Source organism: Theropithecus gelada, chromosome 1 (genome assembly GCF_003255815.1).
Source record: "Theropithecus gelada isolate Dixy chromosome 1, Tgel_1.0, whole genome shotgun sequence".
NCBI classification, from domain to species: domain Eukaryota; kingdom Metazoa; phylum Chordata; class Mammalia; order Primates; family Cercopithecidae; genus Theropithecus; species Theropithecus gelada.
In genome coordinates, this window is record NC_037668.1 from 168,349,227 (window position 1) to 168,374,870 (window position 25,644).

The 25,644-nt window shown below is 37.0% G+C and overlaps 1 protein-coding gene and 1 pseudogene across 1 annotated transcript in view; both read right to left on the reverse strand.

Moving 5' to 3' along the window:
• Positions 1–25,644, reverse strand: part of CRB1 (crumbs 1, cell polarity complex component) — a 150,788-nt gene that overhangs the window by 51,742 nt on the left and 73,402 nt on the right. The window lies entirely within an intron of this gene.
• On the reverse strand, positions 23,017–23,280 carry LOC112627453 (annotated as a pseudogene).

Here is a 25,644-nt window from a genome sequence, read left to right on the forward strand (position 1 = left end):
GAATGTGAACATGACAGTTCTACTGCCAAGGACCAATGGAGTGATGACGACTCTTGAGTGACAGAAAGCAAGCTACTTGTGATCTAAATTTTCTATCAGGGAAGACCGTTAACTTGGATGGAGAAAGTAAACAAATGAAGTTGTAGTAGGCAATATTCATCGCTATAGAAAAACACAGATATAACGATGGAATTGCCTTTTATGATAACTATAAAACTATTAACAAGTGACAGTTACTAGGATAATAAAGCAGGGAAAATATTCTCTCTGATTTTCTTGAGAGAGCTTAATATCATATCCCTCAAAATATTTCAAAGGCAGAATCCAATAACACTCAACATAAGAGAGACAGCTTATTTTCCCCCATATTTATTCTCCCCTTCTTACATTGTGTAAGGAATCTCCAGAGTTAAAGAGGAGCACGTGATGGCAATAGTAAGACGATATAGACTATTATTTCTTGCAGCCAGTTTTGACCATGTGATTAAATTCTGAGAAATAAAACGTGGAAAAATGAATTAATGCAACTTGCAGATCATGTTGTTTTTTAAATTAAAGTTCTATGACAGATATGAATTCAGGGAAGTGCTGTCTACTTTGCATGCAGAGATGAAGGGACTTTTAGCTCTGCTAAGGGAGACTCTGTCTTTGGTCTGCAATCTAACTTGACTGAGAGATTGGTAACTGGGTCCTCACAAGTTTGAAAAATCTCAAGAGTTTCTAAATCTTAAAGAGTATGAGAAGAGATACAAAGATGTTGATTAATAATAACAGATATTTTCAAAGCTCTTACTGTGTGCCAGGGTATTCTAGGAGCTGTACATTTACCATATCATTTGATCCCTTATTAATAGATCCATTATTAGCCAGAACAATTATGTAACCTGTTCTTGGTTACATAGCAAGAAACTGGCAAGAGCTGGTATTTGAACATTGGTGAACACAATCCAGGGGTATGCGGTTCCAGTGGTAGTGTTTTACCCCCCACTACTGGGGGAATTTGTACAGGAATAAATTCTAACATTTGCATGTCGGTTTTACCCCCTAGACATGTGAATGTTAGAATTTATTCCTGTACAAATTGCTTTAGAAGCATAAAGATCAACAACTTTGCTGGGAAATGGATAGTTCCTTTTTTGAGAATTTTCAAGGTAATTGAATTTAACTCAATTACAATTTCAAGCTCTTAGATTGTTTTTTAACCATTCCCGATTGCTGTTAACTCCTTTTTTAAAAGCTCTGAACTCTTCTCTATCATCTTTGGGTCATTAAAAATAGAATCTTAAATGTTAACTATTTCATTTCATACCTAAAGTGATTATTATGAATGCCAGCTCTAGGAGCTCTTGAGGTGTTCAGTATGCCTGCCACTGCCTCTGAGTAGTCTCCTCCAACTCTTGCTATTTTCTCTCTATTGGCCCTGCAATCCAGAATTAAAGATCACCAAAAGATTATAATAGTAATCATAATAACACTAATAATAACAAGGATATAACAGTATAACAATAATGTATATTCTAGCATGTTATTATTACTTGTATATTGTACATGTATATATTACTTGTACTATTGAACTTAGCACCCTGAAGAGTCAGGAGGAGAAGTATGAGGAGAAAGACTCTGGAGGAAGAGAAAAGCTGAAAACCTACTTCCCACTCCACAATTTAAAATCCTACATATTAGTCATATAGTCCTACATATTAGACATATAGTCCTACATATTAGACATATAGTCCTACATATTAGACATATAGTCCTACATATTAGACATATAGTTTCCTGATAGAATATCAAAGGGAATACCAAAGAGCAGCTTCAAGAAATGCTTCATTTGTCTATTTACATTGTTCTGTAAAAGATATATTGTTCTGGAAAAGCAATTCTCAACTACTTTTTAAGAAAATATAATTTGGGAATCAGTAAGGCGAATTTAACAAATGATAACGTACAGTTGTACAACTAATGCGACTAATTAACAATAGCAGGCTTGTCTCAAGGGTTGGAAGTTGTGATAGGAGCTGGGGGAGGGTGGTTTGCAATAGCAGCATTTCACAGGAAAATTCCCTTTTTTTAGAAACAAGTTACCTGAATTAATGAGCTTAGCTGACTAGCTGACTAAATCATATCCTTTCCTCCCTGGAAACTCCTCAGATAGAAAATCCTTCAAAGGTTTCTGCCTGTCCTCTGAAGTGCAGAGCAAGTCTCATTTTATTAAAAGTCTCTCCACCTTTAATGAAGGAGATTAGCTTTAGTTTTACTTTTTTCTATCCAAGAATCTTTAACAGAGAGAAAAGATAACTGACAGAGAACAGGTGGCATGCATATCTTTCTAAAGCACTGACTACAGCACACAGGGCAAATGAGCAGTACGAATATGCAAATGTGGTCATTCATGTCCTTATTACACGTAAATGCTAAACAATTAAGTGAGAAATGCTTTGGGGAATAATTTAGGTAAAACTGCTTTTATGGGCTGCGCTACAGTGAAATGTATTTCGGTTCTCATTTGGTCATTTTATTGTCAATGTTGAGGACTTCACAGGAAGCTATAGAGACCTGTGGGACTCATCAGTGTTAATTAACTTCAAGCAAAGACTAAACCTACAGGATGTTGAAAATACATTTAAGATGCAGCTCCCATCTTAGGATAATATGCTCTCAACTTAGAATTAAGGCAAGGGTCATAAACAGAAACGCTTGCAAACACCAGGTGACTGTCGAAAGAGACCCGCTGTTTTCAGTTCCAGCTATTGATGCCAGGTTGGAAAGTGGATCCATTGTTGTCAGGGGGAAATGTGGGTCCAGGCCTCTGGATCGTTCTTTCCAGGTAACAGCATGACCACCTGGGAGTGTTTGGAGCCTGGTGGTCCAAGTTTAGGTTCCAGCTTTACCATTTGCGAGCTGTGTGAGCCTGTAAAATAAGTTATTGAACTTCTCTATGCCTTTGCTTCCTCATTTGTGAGATTTGGATGATAAGAATGGTGATACTTTAGAGGATTTTTTTTTAGATGATTCAGTATTAAAACAAGGTCTGGCACAGAGAGTAGAGAAGTGAGCAATTCAGGTTTTTATTGGAAATTTTCTAACTTAAGGATTTGGGTAACTAATTTTTCTTTTAAAATTATTACATCTGCTGAATCAACCATATCCAAGGGTGAAATCTGGCCCAAGGCCCTCAGGTTGTAACTTCTGCATTAAACTTATTTGAGTCTATTAAAAAGCTCCTATAACCTTCCGCTGGTTTTAAGGCTCAGTAGCCATTGTTCATAATTATTTATTTGCTTATATATTCTCTTTATTTGCCCAAAGGACTTGTGGTAGCTTACATTAAAAGGCAGAGTTTCAATTAAACTGGTAGTCAGTAAAACAAAATAAAAATACCAGGGCAGTTTAATAGAGTTGAAGATGTATAAAGAAGAGAGAAAATATCCCAGAAAACCAAAGCTCCGGAAACACTGGAATGGAGGGGGAAAAACTGAACTCCGAGCTTCATGGTAGCCAAGACAGAAAGAGAAATATCATGAGTCTGTTTAGGTCACATTGTTCAACAGAAGGAAGCTGCATATCAGGTTGTCAAAAGACATTCCTTTCAACTTTTAACTCAGAAATTTCTGAAAAGGGTCTTTGTATAAGTGACATTTGAGAATTCAACAGAGTATCTTAAGTAGCAGTTCTATTGAAAAAGTAGAGAAATCCTGTAGGTAACAGTTCCTTAATTCTTGCTTCAGGACCAACTCCAGGCACACTTATTCATAGTCATGTAAAGGCATTTGCAATGGAGAGGGTAGTGGGTCCAGTTGCATCCTGCTTGAGGTTATCTGACGATTCAGAGATGAAGCTTAGAAAATCTCGAGTAAATAATTGTTAGCATGATCCCTATTTTAGCTTTCCCCAATATCAACAATTTTAGTTTGAGTTCCTATGGAAACTCTGTTATAGACATCTTGTGTTTTGACTAAATATATCCCAAACCAGGGATATGTATGGGATGAAGGGTGAACTGGTGAAAGAAAATAGCACAGGAGGGCCAAGAATTCTAAAATGTAACTCTGGGCCCACTCAAGCCCTTGAGTGATTCTGGAATAGTGGTCCAGAATTCTGCATCAAAAATAGAGCACAAATAATTTTAACCTGTGATTTTTGAGGGCAGTTACCAATTTCATACTTCTGTTTTAGAAGAACCTTAATCTAATTCCTATAGAATCATTGATTTGGAGCAGGTCTGCATCCTGAGAGGTCAGTGAGGTTAGAAGAGCTGCAAAACATGCCCCAAAAGTGAGTTTTTATGTGTGTGCCTTTCTTGTCTCTTTCCTTCCCAAGACTGTAAATTACACAAAGGCAGGGATTATTGTCTGCTTACTTTTTTCAGGGCATGCAACAGTGCCTGGCACAGAGTCTGCTCCTAATAAATCTTTGCTGAATATGTGACCAGAGTTTTTTGTTATTGGACATCTGGATACATATATGTGTCTGATTTTTTTCAATGACAATTTTAGTTTGGGCATATTTTCTATTTTGCAGCTTCTGGTGGATATAATGAGCAAACACATTTATTTGATACTCAAAGCAGACTGATTTAAACCCAGATATTTCTTTGGAAAATGTCTTGCTATCTTTGAATAATTATTAGAGTATCTTTTCTGAGATTTCCTTTTTTTATTCCAATAAATAAATAAATTACTGGATGAATTATAAAATTAAAGTATCTGTATATTATTAAAAAGAAGATTTTTTTTTTCACAGAACTCATTTATCTATTCCTTCATCACGAATTTATCACATTTTATTGGTTATTAAGTCTATTCCAGGAGCAGTGTAAGGTATTGGAAATACAGTCATGAGCCCTAGGTGCCTGCCCTCTAGGGGGATATATAATGATGGCAAATACATTCTTTGATGGCAAAGATATAATGCCATCAAATCATTGATATAATGATGGCAAATGGGCTTTCTTTGCACCAGGTGCTGTTCTAGGCATTTTGTGTATATTAACTTATTTATCCTATTACCAACCACCCTGTAAGTTAGGTTACTGTTATTGTCTATATTTTGTATATGAAGAAATATAGGGACACAGATAATATTAATAATTGGCCTTTACACCAAGAATTCTGAATCCACGGTCCCTACTCCCCATCACCATCACAGTTTCTCCTCACTTTGCTTCTTAAGGGACTGCCCAGCACAGTGCTATGCACACCTTATGTGTTTGAAAATTACATCCTGAGCCAAACCTCTTCCAGCCTAAAGAAGGAGAGACTATCTGGAAAGCATCAAACACATCTGCAAGGGAAGAGTTTACTCATTAAAATCCATAAATTATTTGTCTCCCTCACAATAAAGAGCACAGAACTTACATTTTTAAGGAAGTCAACTATCTTAATGGTTAGTATGTAGTTGAATTCACCAATCAGTGTGTAAATTACTGAAATTTTTCATGTTAGTTAAGAGGATGTGGAAAGTTTTCATATTAAATTAAGATAGGAACAATACTCATTATTACTATTGCAATGAGTTATGCTGTCATCTGTCAAATTGAAGACTGTATGTGTAACCTCTTGTGTCTTTAATCATTTTCTATAGGTTCTTAATTTGACAAAACTATGTGTATTATAGAGAGAAATTACTACAAAGAACAAAAGTAATTGTGTTCATTGAGGAATCACGTTTAGTTACACATATGCAGATTAAATTGATGCCTGAATGCTTCATGGAGGACATATTTGTAAGATATCACTGTAAGGACTTAAAGAAAATGATTACTAATTCTGTGCCACTGAAAGGAGAATTCTATGTCTGATGATTATGTCAGCATGTTTATTATAATTTGAATTTACCTATGAGATATGAAGTAAGTGAGGATTATGCAGACAATTTGGGTGATTCAAGTATAGTAATAATCTAGTCTCCTCTTATTTTTCTATTACATATATTCCTTTAAATCACTGAAAAAATATCTTATTCTCCCAATGCATAATGCCTGAACAGGCTAAAATATTAAAAGGAAGAGAATGAGAGTAAACCAGAATGAGGGACCATTTAATAGAAGCTGGCTGAAGGCCCTAGAATGGTATTGCTTAAAAGAGCTCACAAAGATGGTATTAATGAATGATTTTTCAGGATCTAAGAGTAATAATTCAAATGGGAATGGTTGTCAGATAAGATATCAGGGTCATGAAAGAAAACATATGAAGAGCTGAGGAATCCCTTCCCTCTTCCTACTGCTTTTAAGGACACGCTTTGCGTGCTAAAAACAATCCTCACCAACAAGGACAGTTCAACAACGAGAGATGCGCCAGACATACTTGCACTGGCTCCTGGGCCTTGTCAGTCCTGCTGGGCTGCTTTGTGTAATTTGGCATGGGGATGCGCTCAGACAGGATGGATCAAAGCACACAAGAGCCAACTATGAGAATTCAAAGGCAAAAAAGGCTTCAGATGATCGGGAAAGCATCTTGGTGTAGAGCTTCCTGGTGTTTTAATTTCTTGTAGTATTTTACCTTTTGGGGGCTTTACAAAATTTAACTATGATTGAAGTTAAGTGCCCAGCTGGGTGCTTGTGTCTCTCATTTTTCCTACTAAGAGCACTATGAGAAATGCTTGAGAAATTGGATTATCTTATTTGGATTTTCTTACCTATTTGTGTAAGCTGTTCAAATCTTTTCACTGGAACAAATTCACTGACCTTCCTGCTTCTGTGGGGAAATCAGAGATACTGGATACTGTTAGCTGCTAGATAAATCTAGATTCTTCTTAACTGAATGACCACAGCTGGATGGCTGCTTCAAGCAATATTATGAAAGTAGGTTAAGACAAGAAATATAGGGCCTCATTAGAATTTCAAGGGCGGTTGAGACAGGCAAAATATAATGAATTGTGTTGGAGTTTGGCCAGGTCAATGGTGCTAAAACTCGCTCAAATGAATAGATAAATTTTGAAGCCCTAGCCTCTGTTTAACCTCCCACCCCAAAAATGATTCTCTGCCAAAACTTTTGATGATATTCCAGAATATTGTCTCATAGGTGACTCTAAAGGAATTTTGCCTTCAGTTTAATCACCTTGGGCTCTGCAGAACCGAGGTGTTAAGTAGAAAATTTAGACCTTTTTTATCTTTATCTGCCTCTTTTTTTCTACGTATTAAATCACTGCAGCAATTAAAACATTTAAATCACAAAGTGAGATGGTCACGTATTGAAGAATATGAAAGAAACAAACTTTCTCACGAAAAAGTGCACAAAGATGAAATCTTAATTCAATTGTTGAATTTGGGGGCAACAGTTATAAAAATTTTGTTACAGAAATTATCTAGGTAATGTCTTTGTGCTAAAATAAAATTATGTTATCATTAGTGGAAGACATGTAATAATTTCACTGTTTGCCAGCACTTACCCAGTGCAAGGAACAAACTTTAGATATAAATCTTCCATCTTATGAAACTTATTATAACCTTTCATCCAGACTTCACTTATAGTATCCTTAACTTAAAACAGTCTATGATATGGAAAGCAAAAAGTCCATTCCACCATTCTTTTAATTTACTTACTGAATGAGCTAGAAAAACGATTTTTTTTTTTTTTTTTGGCAGGGGCTGGGCTTGGTGGCTCACTCCTGTAGTCCCAGCACTTTGAGAGGCCAAGGCGGGAGGATCACAAGGTCAGGAGATTGAGACTATCCTGGCTAACCATGGTGAAACCCCGTCTCTACTGAAAATCCAAAAAGTTAGCTGGGCATGGTGGCGGGAGCCTGTAGTCCCAGCTACTCGGGAGGCTGAGGCAGGAGAATGGCGTGAACCCAGGAGGCAAAGCTTGCAGCAAGCTGAGATCGCACCACTGCATTCCAGCTTGGGTGACAGAGTGAGACTCCATCTCAAAAAAAAAAGAAAAAGAAAAGAAAAATGGTTTTTAAATATCTCCTAAGTATCATCTTCACTGACTTTTAGAAAATACTATTTTATTATTTACGTTTATAATTGCCTTGATGTTACCATTAGAACATTGATCTTCAGAGTTTGATTTTACAGACATTTTTGGTTGGAAAGACCCAAGGAAGTCATCCAGTCCAATCAACAACTCAAGAATTCCATCTTTCGTATCCACAAACAATTCTAATCACATAGAATCTTTCTTCTTTGCAAGGATGCTTGTCTCATTTATAGACAGTTTTAATTATCTGAAAATGTTTTGACAATTGAACTGAATTTTGCCTCTGTTACTACCTACACTAGCACTAGTCATTTCCTTCAAAAGAAAGTAGCATGCATTTAACCATGATCTTGCTCTGGGTACTAGATACATGAGCATGTTCTCTTTATAAAACATGTATTGAGCTATAAATATATTATGTGTACACTCTTCTCTGTGTGTAATACTTCAATAAAATGTTAACAAGAAATAATAACCAGATCTTGATTACAGTTTTATCAGTAGAGAGTAAACTCTTATTTGGAAAGGGGTAATTCTGAAGAAAACTCTTTGGAAAAAGCAATAAACATATACAGCTTCAGCAGTAGATTATCTGTGACACTTATGAAATGTTTCATTCAGACCCTCTTCCTTATTGGGGTCAGACTACCATGAGAGGAGTAAAATACAAGTCTGAAATTTATATAGTTGCATCTTAGAGGCATCAAAAGTAGGTCTAGTTCCCTTTTGTTGGAAGGGGTTGATAGAGTTTTGGATCTGAGAATCCTTTATATAATGAATTCATTAAGAACCATTATAATTGAGAGAAAGAGTGGGTAAGAGCAAACAAGGAAGAGAAAAGAGAGGAAAAAATGGAGAAAGATGGGAGTAAATCAGATTAATCTGCAGCCTTCAGAAGTCAATATAGCCACCTGGGAAAACGTACTAGTAAACCCATCTTGATCTAAACTATAAATTCAATCTGAAGAAAAATTAGATTGTGGAGAGCAGGACATTTTGTTTGATTGAATTTGAAAAATCTTACACAATTGGCTGGCATCTATATCATTGTTTGATGCTTGAAGAACTGACGGTTTCACATGTGCCAAAAAGGGCTTGCCCATACATAGCCTTATTCTATCCACAATTCCTCTTTTTTAAAACACTATGGGAGATGTCATGAAGTAAAAACAGAAAAAAAAACAATCAGAAAACTTACATGTCAACAAAACCTTGTGGCTCTGTCTTAAGACACCAATTCACCAAGGGCAGCTCTACAGAAACATCTAACTGACAAAATTACTTTTGTCATAAGCCAATTAACTAAGAACATACACTTGACTCAAAGATAGTGCCGGAAGGATACAGCAGGGTACAGCTAAGCCAATTTTGCCTTAAGCTAGGAAGTGCTTTATTGCACAAATGATTCTAATCACAATTCCAATAATAACTCCTATAGATTTGTCATGATCCATTAAAAAAAAAGAGATCATAAAAAAGGGTTTCATGTTTAACAAAAGCCTTTCTCATAAAAATGTAAGCTCATATAATATATTTGAATTTTTGAAAAAATAAATCTTTAGATTCTTGATAGGAAGAAAATGGAACTGAGAAACTTAAAGATAAGGTGTTAGATGCTCTTGAAAATGGAAGATCAATCTGAAATAAGGAGAACACATTTTTCAAATTATGATATGTCAAGTGGCATGGAAAACTTAATTTATCAAAATGTGGCATACACTATAATTAGAGCAAGAATTCTGAGGCTCATCTAGTTACATCTAGATTAGGAGAATGAAAGAATCTTCATAAGGCTTATTAAAGTTTTTAGCTGCTAAGGGCAAAAGTTTTCCTGACATGTGGGTTAATGATCAAGGCTTACAACTGAGAGTCCTGAGATTTCTCTCAAGCTTCAATTGAGTAATTTCAGCATTTTTATATTCATGAAATATTGTTTGGGCCTCCTGTTATGGGCTAGGCACTGTGCTAGGTCATGGAGCTACCGTAGTCAAGATGTTCAAAGTCTATTTCATGGTGGACAATTCTAGTAAGGACTGAGAGAGGGGAGCTTAAAAATTAATGGGTGTGTGTGTCTGTGTGTGTGCATAAGATCACACAATGATAAGTATGAAGAAATTAATAAGGGTAAGGAAACAGAGCATGTGATTGTATGTGTTGGCGTGCAGAGAGAGGTGGCATTTTTGTGGGAGGTTTAGATAGACCTCTCTGGAAAAGTGGTCTTTGACTAAAGATTTAAAAGAAGGAAAGACCATGCAAAAATCTGTAGTCTTCTAGGTAAAGGGAAAAATAAATGTAAAGCCCCCAAGGCAGAAATGAGTTTGGCCTAACCAAGTAACTTTAAGACCCCAACCTAGCAAAAGTGAAGAGAGTGAGGACTCAGGAGGTGATTTTGGAGAGGATAACCAAGGACAGATCATACAAGGGCTTGTAAGAATATGTTAAGGAGTACAAGTTTTATTGAGAACATGATGTGAACCACTGGACTGTTTGAATGGAAGACTCACATGATATGATGCATATTATGTTACTACCAAAGCTGTGTGGAGAACTGATTTAGGAAGTCAAGAATGGAAACACACCAAAACATTAGGCTATTGCAGTAGTTGAGGTGAGACATGACAGTGGCTTGGTCTAGAGTAGAAATGGTAGAGGTGGGAAGTATAATCATGCTTGAAACACAGCTTAAAGGAGAAGCCAACAAAATGTGTGGAAGAATCAGACGTGGGATATTAAAGAAAGAGAGAAATCAAATATGGCTTTAAATTTATGGCCTGACCAACTGGGTGAATATGTTGTTACCACTTACTGAGATGAGGAAGAAGTATTTTTGTCATTATTGTCATTTTGTGAATTTTTGTTTTGTTTTGTGATTATTTTGTTTGTTAGGTTTAGCTTAATTTTTTGTTTTGGATTTCATGAAGATAAAAAAATAAAAAAGTTTTGCCTGGGCTATGTTATGTTTAAAAATCATTTTAGCTATCTAAATACAAAAGTTAAGGGAAGTTCAAGAGAGAGGCTACGGCTGGAGACCAAAATTTAAATGTTGTAAACATCTATCTAAAAGTTAAAGTCAAGAGATTACATGAGATTTCCCAAGGGATGAAAAAATATGTTTAAGGACTGAATCCTAGGGGACTCCAGCATTTAGAATCTGGAAAATAGAGGATATGCTAGCAATACACTGATAGTGAACAAGAAGGGGGCAGATGTTAAATAAATTATATCCAGCAGATCAGAGAGAATAACTATAAATGAGAGGCCAGTTAAGAGGAGGACTTAAAATTAAGCTTTAGATTAGCAAATGGAAATTGTTGACAGGGAAGCTTTCACTGAAGTAGAAAAAATTGCCTTATTGGGGAGGTTACTGGGAAGTGAAAAAGTAGAGAGTAAGTATAGACATCTCTTTAGAGAAGGTTGGAGTAGAGAAGAGGATATCTGACGAGGTGTGTGCATTCTAAGGAGCATTTTTTTTCAGATGGTAGATAGGCAAGCTGATTAGAATGATTTAGAATACAGTGGAAAATCAATGATGCAAGATTTATAAAGAATAATTGCTAAAGATCCTGAATCATAGAGAATGAACAGGGTGCCATGCATAAGTAAACTTTGGGTGGGAATGTTGTAATGGAAAAGTAGACCAAACATAGGCAGGAATTGAGAGGTGGCAAGTAAATGAGTGACAGATAGATAGGTAGGTGTTGGGAGAGTCAATCTACCATGGACACTGAGAATCACTGCAATTCTTGTTGGTTGTACCAAGAATGCAAGATCCTTACCATTCTACCCAGGCTATCTCTCAGGGTTGCTTTTTGCAGCAAGCAACTTTGAAACATGAGGTTCAAAGTTGGGACAAAAAGCAGATTTGCTTACTGCCTGCTATGAAAACAGATAATTTATCAGGCTGTTGTTCCTCAGCTGTGATGCAAATCCACTGCAGGTACATCATCCATCAAATCACCCCTGTAAGACTTGAATGCAAGAGAAACCTACATAAACATGATGCTCATGCAGCCTGCTGTGCTGTGAGTAATGTAGTCCTTTGTCTCTGACCCAAGAGTTTTGTATCTTCTGCCAGTATCCATAAAACAGTAACAGGCTAACTCATTCATTTATAAATGGGGTAAAATTTAATCTCAGACCCAACAGTTATGGCAACAAAGATGAGATCCTGAAAGAGACATGTCTTTCTGGAAGAAAAATGTTAAGAGCCTTTTGGGATGGGTTCAGATGTAGGAGATGGATTCCCTGGACTCTCACTGAAGTGGTAGGTGAAAGATGAAAGTAAGGGACCCCCGAGGTCCTGCCCGTCAATCAGATTGGGATTAAAACAAGCAGTCTTATATGGTGCTTTTGTTGTTTCTAGATCTCCTCTAGGTTGGAGGAGGAAAAAACATGGTTATGACAATAGAGCAGCAAGCCCTGTGGCTCCAGTCAGAAGGCAATGTGTCTGTGACTGCTGAGTCAAGGAGTATCGAAAGATGAAATAAATGGAGCCAACAATGACATCATTTCTATTCAATACAGAATTTTAGTTAGAACAAAAACATGAGGAGTTTGTTTGATTGAGCCACAAGCAAGAGAAATTGAATTGAAATTGAAATTGAACGTAAAACTTTGTTTACTGATGTAGAGCTGCTCTCTCCCTCTATGACCCCTGATTCCTCCCTCTCCCTATTCCACAACACCAACTTCTTTAAGAAGAAATAACTTGTTATCTGAGACCTCAAGTTACTAGCTTACTCAGACATGGCACTGTTCTTGCTTGGTGACTACTCTGTGATGGGGCAGAGCACAATGGCATGCATGGGGGCAAGAAAAAACGGGTCTTCTGGGCCCTGACACTAATCAGATAATCAGGATACACCTGGGTAGGAAGCAGCTCTGGCACTTGGACAGCAGCCCCAGAGGAAGGACCAAGATTTTTCCCACTTCTACTCCCATAGGTTAATCTCCCCACCTCCTGCATTCCTTTCATTCCCAACTGGGGGATAGTATGGTTTTCTGGTGGCTGTTGCTATAACCCCTAATAAGAACAACTAGAATCAAATGGATTACCCAACATCTATCTAGATGGCTTCCATCAATACCTGGATCCATCCTCTTACCAGAAAACATATCCACTACCACGGACTACAGCAAAGGACTATATGTTTCTAACCTAGAAACTGCATACCAGAGGAGACTCCTGCCAAAATTGGCCTGATTGTTTTGCAGTAAAGGAGGCCACATTACAAGGAGCATTTTCCCTGCTCACTTCTAGAAAATTGGCTGTGTCAGATCTCTGACCCTCTCTTGGGACTACTATTGGTGCCTTGCTAATATTGACACATTTTTAGATTATTTTTCTACTATTTCAGTTTGATAATCTGATTCTTATTTTCAGCTTTCAAGACCACCTACAATCTAACAATGGTGTGTTTTTCTCATAAAGGCCATGGATGAGTAGTAAAAATAATCAGCAATGGATCAGTAGTAAAATACAAATATTCTAGCAATGGATCAGTAGTAAAAATATTCAATGGACATTCCACACTCTCATCATTCTCTGATAAGGCTGCTGGCATCATTGAGATATGGAATAGACTTTTTGAAAATCAATCCTAAAGATTTCTGACTCTCCCTCCTTTCTGTATCTACCTTCTTTGCCTCTTTCTGGCTCACAGAGTTTATTAAAACAGTTTATTAAGGCTTTTGAGCATTAAATATGGTCATGGGCAGGAAGGGTTCGTCTCCTATTGGCCAACTCCTGGGTAATGATCAAAATGGAAGGGTAGAAAAATTATATAAACTTATTTTGAAAATGCATGATTCTCCCTTGATCATTTATGAACCCGAAGTGTATTTTCTTCCCCTAGTGACAACCTCATGCCAGCTTGATTTGTACACACTTTGAAGGGCAGCCACATCTAAAGGCAAGACTGAGAGATTCAAACTTAACTTGATGCAGCTACCTGGATTCTTTTATTGAAATAACATGGTCCTAGATCATAAAGACAATGACCACTGGTTGAGTATACTACTTACCAAGTAGTATATTTACTTATAGTGACCTAACTGGACTAAGTGGGAACTATAATGAATCTCAGTAAATATTTTTTAAAGTGACCTATTCCTATTCATGTCTGACCTCTCTGGACAAAAGGTATTGGTATGAGCAGATGATTGGAGAAGAGGTAAAGTTACAGCTACTGGGTTGGGACACCCTAGTTTCATGGCCATGGAGGGAGAATAAAAATTCCAGCAAGTGAGCACAGATCACTTTAAACCCCAGGCAGTTCAGGGCAAAGGGTCACTTAGGCTTCTTATTCCTTAGATTCAGCACTGCAGTCTGGAAAAACAATTGTATGGTCCAGCTGAATCTAGGAGCAGCTGCAGCTGACAATTTAAACTCACTACAGGATTTGTCATCCTTGTCCAGGTGTTCTAAAAACACTAAAATTCTTGCAAACTTGGCTGGTCCTAAACTACTTCACCATACCTGACACCACTAATGGAAGGTCCTGAACTGCCTCCTCCTCAGCCTTGTATGTGTACAAACAGGCCCCACAACTGTGTTTTTTGTTGTTGTTGTTGTTGTTTTTTAGAGATGGGGTCTCACTATATTGCCCAGCCTGGTCTCGAACCTCCTGCCTTGGCCTTCCAAAGCACTGAGATTTCAGGTGTGAATCACTGTGCCCAACCTCAATCTTAATAACATATATTGATACACTTTTCCTAATACTCAGGCAGCTTAAGTGTTGCCATAAATGGCAATGGGAGCTGCAAGTGATAATTCTATTGTACTGAATTAACCAAACCAATGTAACAACTGTATAAATGAATTTTAATCAGAAATTCTGAACTACAGTCTGTCCTTTTGTGTTATATATTTGTATTTGGGGGAATGTCTCTCCTTTGGGGCTTAGGGTTGCTCATTTATTGCCCCTGTCATTATTGGTAATGACATCAAAGATCAGTATGTCAATCTAAGCTCCCTTACGTGCGTCACAGTGGATAACTGACTGGCTTTAGACTACTTTCTGGCTATCTAAAGCAAGATGTACTGGTGCCCCTTGGATGTATGTACAACTGGCTGAGTCCAGGGCCTTGGGGGGTAGAGTTGAAATGTATACTACAGGTTGACTTCATCTTATTGCTTACAGTCCTCTTGATAGTCTCCTTAATTAAATGCTGCATGAGGCAAATTGAAGAGATTTAACCCCAGTCTCTGTCAGTCAGATTAAGCAGGGTGGCTAAGGGAGTGGCATATTCGTATGAAAATTCGAGTTCAGCCAAGAACACATGGGGTCATGGGAGGGATTGCTAGAAGAAGCAACTCATCATGGGCCTTGTGTGTCCTGGCAGTTTTTTACTGGGAATCCTAAGAATGCAAGGCCCTGACTGATCTTTACCTGCCCATTTCTTGGGGTTGGTTTTGCAGCAAGCATCTCTGAGGAATGAAGTAATGTCTCCCTCTGGGACAAGGAGCAGGCTTCTTGCTGTTTACTATAAAAGAGATGAGTTCCCCAACTCAATGTTCATCAGTTGTGACAAAAATCTGCCTGTGCAGTACTCATCTGGGTACACGTAGTACCAACCCTATGGGAGTTGGGTGCAATATTAATTCATGTAAAGCCAAGGTTCATGCTGCTGGTTGTGCATTTCTTCCTGATACAAAGTTTTATGTCTTTTGCCGGCATTCACAAAACAGTAACAGGATAACGTATGAGCTTGTAAAAAGGATAAAAATCAAACCTCAGAACTGACAATACTTTTGGTGGAGGGAAGATACTATATTCCTGATGAAATTAGACTTGATGATCAACTTAGGGTAACAATGAGGCAGGAGGTGTTGGAAGTTTGAAGAAATAGAAGATATAAAAAGGGTCATCTTAGGACGTAGAGCTCTAGAAGGATTGTTGTCTAGTGCTAAAGGCCCCATGAGATTTGGCGCCATAAATTTAAAGTGACACTCATCGATTCAGTGTGTGGTTTGTGAGTTTTTCTCCAACCACATAAAATTGGTTGTAGGTGTGGAGAAGGTGGAGGATTGATTTAACCATAATTGTACCTTTGTCAGGCAAGTACAATGAAGAGAACAAGAATCAGGTGAGCTGAAGATATATGCAAGGAAATAATTATAGTGTTGGACCTTGGAACCTTAGCTGAGACAGAAGGTAAGTAAGGCAATGACTGGAATAAAAGTGGTTAAGACACCAGACTAGGCTCAATGGAAAAAGTTCTAAAGTATATGAACTGGAATAATTGGAGGTTCTGGTCATAAAATAGAATGATTTAAAATGAAGTATTTTAGGAAGGTTATTGGCAATAATAAGGCATAAGTTATGATCAAAGAAGTGGGCAGAAGTGTGTGGCATGGCAGTCACAGTCATTGGAAATAAAGATTTCAAATAACAGAGACATTGGTTTATATCGGTTGTCTGCACAGATGCTGAAAGCCTCAAAATGATGACAGGAGTAAGACATTAAGGTAATCAGTGACTGAGGAGAAGGTACCATGAGGTAGGAAGAATGTTGCAACCAAAAGAGGTAGTGAGCAGTGTAGTTCAAAGACTTCAACATGAAGTGGGTTTTTGATGTAGGCATTTAATGCTATAAACTTTCCTCTTAGGATTGCTTTTGCTGTATCCCAGAGGTTTTGATAGGTTATGTCACTATTATCATTCAGTTCAAGGAACTTTTAAATTTCCTTCTTGGTTTCATTGTTGATCCAATGATCATTCAGGGGCAGGTTATTTAATTTCCATGATTTTGAGGGTTCCTTTTGGAGTTGATTTTGTTTTATTGCACTGTGGTCTGAGAGTGTACTTGATATAATTTCTACTTTTTTAAAAAAAAGTTCTATAAATATCTGCTAAGTCCATTTGTTTTAGGGTATAGTTTAAGTCCATTGTTTCTTTGTTGATTTTCCATCAACAAAAGTATAAACACCTTGTGGTTTTTTTTTATTGTGTTATTGTTTTATGGGTCCTGTGAGATTTATGCTTTAAGAATGCTCTATTTTGGTGTATTTTGAAGTTCTGTTTCAAGATTTAGAGCTGCCTTTTAGCAGTTCTTGTAGTGCTGGCTTGCAAGTGGAGAAATCTCTCAGCATTTGTTTGTCTGAAAAAGACTGTGTCTTTCCTTCACTTATGAGGCTTAGTTTCACTGGATAGAAAATTCTGAATGAGGAAGGAAGACTAATTTCCTAGATGAAGCAATGACATGAGGATATTCAGCTTACCTTTGGGACTAGTCAAACATGAGATTTGGAAGAAGAATAAAAGACAACCACCATTCAAGAAGACTGCAGAAGAAATGGTACCTTGAGAATATAGCATGGTTTGAGCTTAAGCAAGCAGGTGAAGGAAACATTTAGAAAAAAGTTGAGGACATTGGTAATTGGGCTTATTAAATCTTCAGCATGCAGAGAGAAGTTCAGAATGGGGTGGAAAATTGCATGAAATTGGGATATGTACAGAGCATTCTTGGATAAAGACCAGAAATGACGAACTGGAATGCTGGGACTTCTGTGGGTGACTGAGGTAAGCAGACTTATAAGTCATAGTGGTATTGTTCCTGATGTACTTAAGGAAAAGTTATAATCAATTCTGATTATATCTTCTTCGGAAATTAATTGTTGCTTAAGTAATGACTAAGGGGTAGTTTTTTGCTAATGGCAGATATAATAAAACCTCTTTTGAGAAAGCGATATGTAATTCTTCAGGAAGAGGATTCGTTGGTCTCAGGAAGAGGTTTTGGATACTTTTTCTTGCCCTGGGAACTGGGTTGCTGGGGGCTAAAGTGAAGCTCTAGGTGAATGTGCATGTCATGGCAGTTGTGGAGCGTATGCAAGAGGAAACAGGTGTTTCTGAGGGTCGTCTGTGTTGATGTCAGAAGACAGACTCTCTCAACAAACTAAAGCAGTAGACATTGGGAAAAGAGCTATAATTAATCATTTTTTAGGTCAGGTGTAGGTCAATAATATTGTTCTTCTTAATGATTACCAGGCTTAATAAACAAACTTTTCGGGACCTTGGGTAGTTAGAAAAAAACAGGGGATGTCAAGATGGGCATCCTCATGAGTAGCAAACACACACTTGACCGCATCATATGAGAGCTCACAGGATGGTCTACTGTGAGGACAACTCCCAATATCCTCAACCTTCCCTCTGATCATTTTCTTCAGCTTCTTACTCTAACAAACACTAGGCTATTCTCAGGAAACATTACTCTCCTGAAAGCTCTTTTAAATGGGTGTGGCCCACATCTCCCTCATCAAAATAGAACCCTGGTAAGAAAATCTACCTTTCAGGTCTTCTAAGTTGACAGGACAGCACCTTAAGACTTTAATGATGAATTTCCTGGTTTTGTTCTTTAGTTTCAGAAAATTTTTCTAATATGTGTTGGCCAGCATACTTAAGTTGAAGAGTTGGCACCTGTCTGCTGATTATTCATTTGAGAGTTTTTCCCTTACTTGTGTGATTACAAGTCAACAGAAGAATGCTAACCTGAGAAAGCAGCCAAGGCCCTTGATGCCACAGTTATCTATCTTTGTCATAGGGTCTCACAAACATATCTGCCTGTGTTTTGGTCTGTATGTGGTCTTCCAAATATCAGCCTTTAAATTTTCCTCCTAGCTAGAATATCTTTGTACATAGTAGGCAGTAAGCAATCAATAAAAATAATTTTTAAATTAATGTGTGTATAATGTGGTATACCTGTCCTAGTTATTGCAGCTAACATAGTAAAATCAAAAGGAGTACAAGCATAAATAGTTATACACACGATGAATAGTTTTGTTTCTAGAAATCAACATGCATGGTAAAGGCAAAGGTAAATGAATCAGATGAATCTGTTGAAAAGATGTTTTATGAAGTAAACAAGGATATAAGAGAAGTTTGATCTTTTAGAGTTACAGTTTTATATGCATATCAAATATCTGTTTGAGAGTCCTAGGATTTATACTCTCAAACTTGAAATTGTAAGTAAGAAAAAGAAAAGTGCATCTCTAGGAACAATGCTCCTGAAATGTGAAGTCAGCAAATGAAAAAATTCTATTGAAAAGTTCTCTTCCAGCAGGAGATATTGACTGTCCCATTGCCTAATTCTTTCATGACTACATGAAACTTTGAATGATGTATGTTTGGCCCTCTATGGCTATTTTAGTTGAATTTAGGTAAAGTGACAGGATTTGATTTTTAAGGAAAAGCGAAAGCTTCATTTTTAGCAACATTGTGCTTGAAGCGGATGAAGTTGAGAACGAAAGCCCTGTGTGCAGTCACTTTGCCAGGTGGCTCTCATCGGGGTGTTTATTGTTAAGAAACTCGCTATTTTTGCCCGAGGTTTGAAGCCAGGACTTCATAGGATCCCCTGCTGCACTCAGTTCTTTCCATACAGAGAGCAGATGGGTGAAGCAGAATAAAATCCCAGCCTCAGAGGCAACAATGTAGCGTTCCAGAGACCAGGGAGGGTGTTCCTCTGAGTTGGAGTACATGCTAATTGGAGTTGGTGAAGGAAAGTTAGAAATGAAAATTGGACTTGGATGAGATGGTTTGGAAACTTGTTAAGGGTATTATCATGAGTATAGTTTGATAAACAGAAATGAAATGTTCACATGAAAGACATATCAATTGCTTCCAATTCCACTTGGCTGGTTAGAACAGGGTGGTTCAAGGGTAAGCACATAGGTCATGAGATCCTTGTAAAAGTTTCAGTAGTAAGGTTGATTTGTATTTTTAAAATGTGAATTTATCAAGCTGTTTGGGTTCTTATAATTTCCACTAACTTCTATCTCGCATAAACAGCATAAAAGTTCCTCTTTATTGATTTATCCGATGGTGCCTTTTTATGGCTCCACTGTGCCAGTTATCATATTGTCTTATGCTTTGTGCATCATTTTCCTCCTGTTCTTTCATTTTCCCTTGGGAAGAGACCATGTACTCTCATCATTTTATCCCCAGAACTGAGCCCAGTGCCCCGGACTGGAAAGCTCAAACATAATACAAAGAAGCAGCCAACATTCCTTCAGTAGTGGTCAAGGGTGGTCATACAAAATAAAGATAATTTACTGACTTTGGAATGGACTGAATAGTGTTATTCAACTACAGGCCTTCTCCAATTATAAATTTATTTTGCTTACCATTAAAATTATGTGGATGTGCAGGTTTAAATAAATGCACAGACATTTAAATCAAGTGGTAATGGTCCCTTCTCATTTTAATTTGAGTGTTGCAACTATGGTCACAAATAGTTATGACAAGCTATGAGCATATTTTGCCAAATTTTTTTGAAACCATTTTGGAGAATTAGAGTATAGTAACCACTATTGCCTCTAGAGGCATGGTTCAATTCTAGTCATTAAAATATCGAAATGGATCTTTAGACTTTTCTCAATTATCTCATCAAATGAGACTTTTGGTTTCTCTGGGCCATGGTAACTTGCTTTCCTTGCTGGAAATTCTAGAAGAAACCTTGAATAAAAGCTAATCCTCCTTCAGGAGGCCTTGATTTCTCTCACTAGGATTCTCTGCCTCCTTGAGTTCCTGTTTTCATTTCTCATCTTCCATGGTTTCAGGTTCTCTCTATTTCTATATCCCTGAGTATAATTCTGAGACTCTCAGTTAATTTTCTTCTCTGGTATATATCATTTTTACATTATAAAAAGTTAGAAAAATTACATTACATATGCAAATATTTTCAATATAGAAGGTAATTACACAAGTAGTGAAGAGTAATAAATACATTCTTAATTATAATACAAAAAACAAATAGTTTATAACTGTATTTAACACTTGGAATGGTTCTTTTGAATGGAGCTGTCAGTAAATGTACTATGTACAAACACATTTTTCATCATAATGGAAATTTTATTCTAATCTAACAACCAATAGAGCTGTAAATACACATAGCATGCAAAAAAGTAAACTGTATATTTTCTATCTGAAAAATATAAAATGGATGTGTAACAAATAAAAATAAAATAAAGTTGAATATCCAACTATTCAGGGTGAAAGAAAGGCAAGGGAAATAGTAAGTTTTTTATTAATGATTAATTATAGTCATCTCATTGATAAAAATAAATGATATTTTGAACTTCTTGGTACTATCAGGAAGATAAAGAGAAAGTTAACACTTGCTTTTCTACCTGAAGCCATTTAAAAAAAAAAATCACACAATTTTCCTTATCCTACTATAACACAAGTGTTTTTAACAAATGTTACATAGGGACTTTTAGACTGGACAAGACAGCATAGACTTGTCTCTCCCTGTTTCTCCCCACTAAGCATGACTAAAAACTACATATAACGACCAAATAGAACTCTGAAAGGTAGAAGAGGAAGGTGAACTGGTTAGAGATCCCAGGTGTAACAGCAGAGCATCAGGGCTTTTTATAACCTCCAGCATAATACAAGAAGGTGCCTCAGTCCTGGTGTTTGCTGACCCCCAGTCAGTAACAGAAACAAGAGAAGGTGGCCTAGGTTGGCTCTTTCTTTCCCCAGATTGAATGAGAGTCCCACCTACAACACAGGGTGAGCCTGGAAGAATGGGCAAAGAGAATTAAACAAAGCCCTTCTGGAGGAGGAGGAGGAGGAGGAGGAGGAGGAGGAGGAAGAGGAAGAGGAGGAGGAGGAAGAGGAAGAGGAAGAAGAAGAAGAAAAGAAAAAAGCAGCCAGGGAAAGAGCTCACCTCCTCTGTTGCTGAGGCTCCCCTCCGCTCCCCAGAGGCATCATATGGCAAGGGGGCCATGGCAAAAAGAATTATGCTACCACAATGGCCTGTTATGTGAAGTCTTTTCTTTCCTTAACAGTTCTGAGACTCTCCACTTCTCTCAAGAGATACCCTGTGCCTGGGGGATCAGCAAAGGGGATTATACCACAACAGGTATTCAGCCTAGGAAATGCTCTCTACCCCCAGAGACAGGGAGAAGCTCACCACAACACCCACCAAAGGAGCCTCTTCATCCCCATAAATCAAGACTCCCCTTCCTCAGAAGGATATGGAACATTCTCACCTAAGGAAACACCTTCTGACCACTCAGGAATCATCAGTAGAGACCTGGGAGGCCCAATGGCACAAGGTAAGCCAAGAAAGTCAGAACAGCACAGCAAAGACTCAGGAAATAAACTGATCATTGGAACTACAGTCCATATAAGTAGGCCAGGACCTGTTCTTGAAACCTAAAAAGGTGACTGCCTGCTAAATTCAAAAATTCAAAGAAGACATGGAGTCTCCTAACCTAACAGCTAAAATGTCCAGCATACAATTCAAAATCATCTGTCATCACAAGGATCAGTAAAACCATAGCTTGAATGAGAAAATAAAATGAAATGATGTCAACCCTGAGATAAATCAGATATTGGAATTATCTAACAAGAATTTTAAAACAACCATCATAAAAATGATTTAATAAGCAATTACAAATTCTCCTGAGATGAAGAAAAAATAGAAGTATCAGCAAAAAATATGTTGCTTAAAATAACAAAATGGAAATTATAGACTTGAAAAAGAACAATAGATGAAGTAACTCCCTGAATGGGCTCAATACTAGACGGGAGACAAAAAAGAATAGAATCAATAACTTGAGGACAGGTCAAAAGAATTTGCTCAATCTGAGCAAAAGGCAGAAAATAGACTAAACAAAAATAAAAACAGAACCTCAGAAACCTCTGAAAGCACAGCAAAAGACCCAATATTTGTATGATCAGAGTCCCAGAAGTGGAAAAAAAAAAAGGATCTGAAAGAATATGCAAATAAAAATTGGCTAACAAGACCCCAAATTTGCCAAAAGGCAAAAATCTACTGATTTTAAAAGGTGAGACTATCTCAAATAGGATAAACCCAAATAAGTTGACACCAAGTCATATTACAAATTGCTGAAAATTAAAGACAAAGAAAAAAATACTGAAAGCAGCTAGATAGAAATAATCTATTACCTTTAGGGCAACACCACTTTTCTTTTTCTTTTTTGCAAGCATATGATTGAGTTTATTGCAGAACGGTAATAGGAAATGAGACTGTACAAAGAAGAGAGATGGAGACAAAACTGGATGACGATTTCATACTGTGTGTCCCATCCACAGGCCTCAGCAGCCCTCCCACGGATCTGCCCACCTCAGCAGCCCTGCTACGGATCTGCCTGATTCTTTCGTATCAAGAAGTTGGTCTTGTGAGCCATTTCCATGTTGCAGATCCTTCAGCACCTTTCACAGCTTTCCCTGTGTCGCCGGCCGCATGGCTTCTTATAATACCGTCGATGCTTAAGGTCCTCAATGAGCCCATCCGTAGTGAGGATTCTGTTTAGGGTCCTCTATGCACCTTCCATGTTCCCTTCCTGTACCATCACGGTCCTGGCCATGAACTTCAGATGTTTTGCCATGACCTTGGATTTAAGTCTCCATTCTGCAGAGCCAGAAAGACCCACTCCCGGGCATGGAAAGGACAGGGGTGGCAAGGAGGCGCCACAGGGTGCCAACAACAGCACACAGTTCCAAAAGGGCTTGAGTTGGGAGTTGGGAAGGGACTCTGTTGGTATTTGAAAAAGGGAGCAAAAGCCTGCAAACCTTCCTGCCTGCCAAGCCCACCTTCCTTTCCCCAAACCCTGCACCCAGCACCACTTTACAATGATAGCAGATTTCTCATTTGAAACCATGGGGTGCAGGAAAAAAAGTTGTGTAGTAGAGTTTTTCAAATCCCATAAGAAAAGAACTGTCAACCACGAACTCCACATTTAATAAAACTGCCTATCAAGAATGAATGCGCAATAAACACATTCTCAAAGGAAAACCAAAAGAAATTGTCGCTAGCATACCTACCCTCATAGAATGGCTAAAGAAAGCTCTGTAAACCTAAATAAAGTGATTTAAAAAAACAGAAAGAATCTTGAGGCCCAAGACGGGAAGGACAAACAATGGAGAATAGACATATAAGTAAACAAAATGGAGTATCCTTCTTTTCATGAGTTTTCTAAATTATACGTAATGATTAAAATAAAAATTATAACACCATCTGACCCTCACAACAAGGATATTTTAAAGTGCAGAAGCCAAAAAAAAAAAAAAAAAAAGGAAGAAAGAAAACCTAAATGGAAGTAAAATTCCTATACTTCACTTAAAGTGGTAAAATACTGAAACCAATAGGCTGTGATCAGTCATACCCAGAGCAATCACTATGAAAATTACACAGAGCAATATATTTAAAAATGCAATGCAGAAATCAAGATGAAATTCTAAAAATAGTCAACTAATTCATAGGAAGTAAAGAGAAAGAAAGGAATCAAACAGAAAACACATAATAAAATCATAGAGCTAAGACCTACAATATTACTAATTACTTAAGCATAAATGGTCTAAATACACCAATTAAAAGGCAGAGATTGGCAAGGTGAATTAAAAAAGCATGACCCAACAATTTGCTGTTTTGATATACTGTTTACAAGAAACTCATTTCAAATTTAATGACATAAGTGGGTTGAAAATACAAGGGTGGAAAAATATATACTGTGTAAATATAATTTTTCAAAAGGCAGGAATGCTTATGGCAATATCAAATGAAGTAGATTTCAAAGCAAAGAAAGAATACGAGAAAAAGGTATCATTGCATAATGATAAAAGGATCAACACACCAGGAAGACATAATGACCCTAAATGTGTATACACCAAACAACAGAGCTTCAAACTACATGAAGAAAAATTGATAGAACTAAAAGAAGAAATAGACAAATCCATAATTATAGGTGGGGACTTTAACACCTCTCCTCTAAACAAGTAATAGGACTGCTAGACAGTGCTATTCTGTATCAGTAAGGATATACAAAACGTGAACAACACCATCAGTCAATGGGATTTAATTGACATATATACAAATCGCCTCTAAACAATAGCAGAACACATGTTGTTCTTTAATTTTTATTCAGGCAACCATGGAACATTTACCAAGACAGATCGTATCCTGTGCCAAAAAACAAACCCCAACAGATTTGAAATAATTTGAATTATTTGAAATGATACAGAATGTGTTCTCTAGTCATAATGGCATCAAACTGAAAATCAATAACAGAAAGATAAGAGAAAAATTTCTAAATAGAAATTAAACAATTCAATTATTATTTCTAAATAATCTATGGGTCAAAAAGGATGTCAGAAAGGAAATTTAAAAATACACAGAACAGTATTAAGATGGAAGTATGGCATATCAGAATATGTGGGATGCAGTTACTAAAGCAGTATTGAGAGTTAAATTTATAATGCTTATATATTAGAAAAGAGAAAAGGTCTTAAATCAATAATAAAAGTTCCTACCTCAAGAAGCTAGAAAAATAAAAATAAATTTTAAAAAACACAGAAAATAAACCCAAAGCAAGCAGAAACAAGGATATAAAAAGGAACAGAAATCAATAAAATTGAAAACAGGAAAACAGAGAAAATCAATGAAACCAAAAGCTAGTTTAAAAAAAATCAATAAAATTGATAAACCTGTAGAAAGATGGACAAAAAAGGAGAAGATGTAAATAGTCAAAATTAGGAATAAAACAGAGAAATCGTTATAGATTCTGCAGCCATTAAAAGAGTAACAAGGCACTACTATGAGCAACATTATGCTCAGAAGTTCAACAGAAAAATCAGCAATATAGAAGATCCAATCAATACAATCACCCAACATGATCTAATTGACATATATAGAAATACTCCATCCAACAACAGCAAAATACACAATTTTTAGAAAAAAAAAGGACCAATCCCTT